Here is a 4,380-nt window from a genome sequence, read left to right on the forward strand (position 1 = left end):
TGTAATAAATGACAAAAATTAGTTATTTTATACAACTGATAATATATTTTTTATTATTATCATGTATTAAATTATTTTATATTCAATTAAAAAAAAAAAAAAAAAAAAAAAAAATATATATATATATATATATAAATAATTTAAAATTTTTATCGAAACAATTAAATTATATTAAAAAAAAAAAAAATTAATAATAATATTGTATGTATTAAAATAAATAATTTTATATTAAAAAAATTGTGCAAGTGGCAACAGGTAATTTAGATACAGGGAGCTACCGTTGTATCCGCCGCCGTTGACGCGGCTGGCAGTAATCGCGCAACTGTATCTTTTTTAGTCGCCGGCTCGTACTAGTATGAAAGAGTAGTCAGTTGAAGCGGTTCGAGTAAGCACTGACGGATACTGGCTACGGCGAGATATACAATTTCAACGCAACAGTACCACGGGTCGATGTCTATGACTGAATGACTCTTTATGTGGTAAATCGCTACGGCGTTTATATACTATTATGTATAACTAAAATTTAGTGTACAAATAATAAACTGAGTATCGACTTACTTGTTTCCGAGCAAGAATAAAACATCACGTTTACGTGTATATAATAAACCAAGTCGCTTTGATAATAAAATATCTAGCGAGAGTAAAATTTGCAACAACGAGAGGATGTTTGAAAAATAAAATTATAATTCAATATTGTGAATTAATAATCTAGATTCAAAAATTTTAAAGTGTTGTAATAAGCAAATGCTTATAAAAACAGCACCACTTTAACAACAGATAGGATTTTTAAAATACTATCATGTATGTATAAAGTGAAAGAGAGGAGTTAATCTGATGTTTTAAAAAATAAAAACATATAACGAAGCTCCCTGGTTGATCCTGCCAGTAGTCATATGCTTGTCTCAAAGATTAAGCCATGCATGTCTCAGTACATGCCGTATTAAGGTGAAACCGCGAATGGCTCATTAAATCAGTTATGGTTCCTTAGATCGTACCCACATTTACTTGGATAACTGTGGTAATTCTAGAGCTAATACATGCAAACCAGAGTTCCGACCAGAGATGGAAGGAACGCTTTTATTAGATCAAAACCAATCGGTGGCTTGTCCATCGTTACTTTTGGTGACTCTGAATAACTTTCTGCTGATCGTATGGTCTAGTACCGACGACGAATCTTTCAAATGTCTGCCTTATCAACTGTCGATGGTAGGTTCTGCGCCTACCATGGTTGTAACGGGTAACGGGGAATCAGGGTTCGATTCCGGAGAGGGAGCCTGAGAAACGGCTACCACATCCAAGGAAGGCAGCAGGCGCGCAAATTACCCACTCCCGGCACGGGGAGGTAGTGACGAAAAATAACGATACGGGACTCATCCGAGGCCCCGTAATCGGAATGAATACACTTTAAATCCTTTAATGAGGATCCATTGGAGGGCAAGTCTGGTGCCAGCAGCCGCGGTAATTCCAGCTCCAATAGCGTATATTAAAGTTGTTGCGGTTAAAAAGCTCGTAGTTGAATCTGTGTTTCGTACTGTTGGTTCATCGCTCGCGGTGTCAACTGGCATGTTACGAAACGTCCTACCGGTGGATTTAGCTAAGGTCAAACTTTGCGGTCCAATTTAATCCTATCGCGGTGCTCTTAATTGAGTGTCGAGGTAGGCCGGTACGTTTACTTTGAACAAATTAGAGTGCTTAAAGCAGGCTTATTTTGCCTGAATACTGTGTGCATGGAATAATAGAATAGGACCTCGGTTCTATTTTGTTGGTTTTCGGAATACCGAGGTAATGATTAATAGGGACAGATGGGGGCATTCGTATTGCGACGTTAGAGGTGAAATTCTTGGATCGTCGCAAGACGAACAGAAGCGAAAGCATTTGCCAAAAATGTTTTCATTAATCAAGAACGAAAGTTAGAGGTTCGAAGGCGATCAGATACCGCCCTAGTTCTAACCATAAACGATGCCAGCTAGCGATCCGCCGATGTTCCTCCGATGACTCGGCGGGCAGCTTCCGGGAAACCAAAGCTTTTGGGTTCCGGGGGAAGTATGGTTGCAAAGCTGAAACTTAAAGGAATTGACGGAAGGGCACCACCAGGAGTGGAGCCTGCGGCTTAATTTGACTCAACACGGGAAACCTCACCAGGCCCGGACACCGGAAGGATTGACAGATTGATAGCTCTTTCTTGATTCGGTGGGTGGTGGTGCATGGCCGTTCTTAGTTGGTGGAGCGATTTGTCTGGTTAATTCCGATAACGAACGAGACTCTAGCCTGCTAAATAGGCGTTTTTGGTATCTTGAAAGATTTACTTGATTTTCGGATCAAGTGATTTTTACTACCAACGTAAATAAATATCTTCTTAGAGGGACAGGCGGCTTCTAGCCGCACGAGATTGAGCAATAACAGGTCTGTGATGCCCTTAGATGTTCTGGGCCGCACGCGCGCTACACTGAAAGAATCAACGTGTCTTCCCTGGCCGAAAGGCCCGGGTAACCCGCTGAACCTCTTTCGTGCTAGGGATTGGGGCTTGCAATTATTCCCCATGAACGAGGAATTCCCAGTAAGCACGAGTCATAAGCTCGTGTTGATTACGTCCCTGCCCTTTGTACACACCGCCCGTCGCTACTACCGATTGAATGATTTAGTGAGGTCTTCGGACTGATGCGCGGCAATGTTTCGGCATTGCCGATGTTGTTGGAAAGATGACCAAACTTGATTATTTAGAGGAAGTAAAAGTCGTAACAAGGTTTCCGTAGGTGAACCTGCGGAAGGATCATTAACGTATAATATACAATACAAAATTTTGTATTTGTAATATATATATATGCATATAAATATTACTTTCAAAAGTGTTAACGCACGCCGTATAAAAAGTAAATTGAATGAATACTTATGAGTATCTTCAGAAACTTTGTGTTCGATTATATTTGTATCACATAGTCATGGTAACCTATACTAGTCTATACTCTAAATGTCTTGTGCATATATTGTGTAGATGAGGTTTTTAAATGAATATACGCCATGGCTGAATTATATTTACAAAGTTTCGTTGCCATATACATCTGATGTATAGATGGCAATTTTACATTAGAATAGGATATAATATGTTTCTATTGTAAAAGACATTTTGTCAATGTATAAAAATTAAGTCAACAAGCGTAAAATGGAAAATATCAATATTTTCTTAAAAAAGATGATTATCCTGAACGGTGGATCACTTGGCTCGTAAATCGATGAAGAACGCAGCTAATTGCGCGTCAACTTGTGAACTGCAGGACACATGAACATCGACATTTCGAACGCACATTGCGGTCCACGGATCCAATTCCCGGACCACACTTGGCTGAGGGTCGTTTATTATATAAAAACTGCTTACATTGATTGTACTAGCGAGAAAATATACAATGAATGTTCATCATCAATAATTGATTATAAAATAAGATGATGTCGTTTGAAATTATTATTTTTACTTGAATCAGTGAATTGTTGTTATAATATTATGGTACAACTGATTTTCGAGTTTACGAATTATATTCATTTTATAGACCGTAAACAGTTGTTACGTTTTAGTTCACTGGTATTTTAATTCAATTTTGACGACCTCAGATTAAGTGAGACTACCCGCTGAATTTAAGCATATTAATAAGCGGAGGAAAAGAAACTAACAAGGATTTCCTTAGTAACGGCGAGTGAACAGGAATTAGCCCAGCACTAAATCCTATGGTTATGCCATTAGGAGATGTAGTGTTTAGGAGGAATCATTTAACCCGAGACACATTATCATGTCCAAGTCCATCTTGAATGGGGCCATTTACCCATAGAGGGTGCCAGGCCCGTAGTGACTGGAAATTGTTTCAGGTGATTCTCTCCTTAGAGTCGGGTTGCTTGAGAGTGCAGCTCTAAGTGGGTGGTAAACTCCATCTAAGGCTAAATATTGTTACGAGACCGATAGCGAACAAGTACCGTGAGGGAAAGTTGAAAAGAACTTTGAAGAGAGAGTTCAAGAGTACGTGAAACCGTTCAGGGGTAAACCTGTGAAACCCAAAAGATCGAATGGGGAGATTCATCGTCAACGTTTTTAGTATTAATGCAAGCTATGATGTGATTATAGAATCCTTGTGGTCACTAGATTATACTTGCTTGTATTATTTTTGCTAAATTTGTCGTCGTGCACTTCTCCTCTAGTAGAACGTCGCAACCTGTTAGATGTCTATCTATGGCCCAATTGGTAGCCTTTAGTATTTTATTATACTGAAGACCTTTGGTATCCTGATAAACTGTTTGACAGTATACAAATGGTATTGAGCCGCAATTATATGCGTTAGGCTTACCGCAAGCGTGATTTTCTCCTGGTAGTGCGGATTTAATGCCGTCGCTGGGAAA

The 4,380-nt window shown here is 39.0% G+C and overlaps 2 non-coding genes across 2 annotated transcripts; both read left to right on the forward strand.

Moving 5' to 3' along the window:
* The first annotated feature begins 866 nt into the window (after positions 1-866).
* LOC128668689 (small subunit ribosomal RNA) lies at positions 867-2,776 on the forward strand. Its single transcript, XR_008404341.1, has one exon. It is a non-coding gene; the product is annotated as a small subunit ribosomal RNA (ribosomal RNA).
* A 419-nt stretch (positions 2,777-3,195) lies between these two features.
* On the forward strand, positions 3,196-3,350 carry LOC128668694 (5.8S ribosomal RNA). Its single transcript, XR_008404346.1, has one exon. It is a non-coding gene; the product is annotated as a 5.8S ribosomal RNA (ribosomal RNA).
* The last annotated feature ends 1,030 nt before the right edge of the window (positions 3,351-4,380 follow it).

Source organism: Microplitis demolitor, chromosome 9 (assembly GCF_026212275.2).
Source record: "Microplitis demolitor isolate Queensland-Clemson2020A chromosome 9, iyMicDemo2.1a, whole genome shotgun sequence".
Classification (NCBI taxonomy): domain Eukaryota; kingdom Metazoa; phylum Arthropoda; class Insecta; order Hymenoptera; family Braconidae; genus Microplitis; species Microplitis demolitor.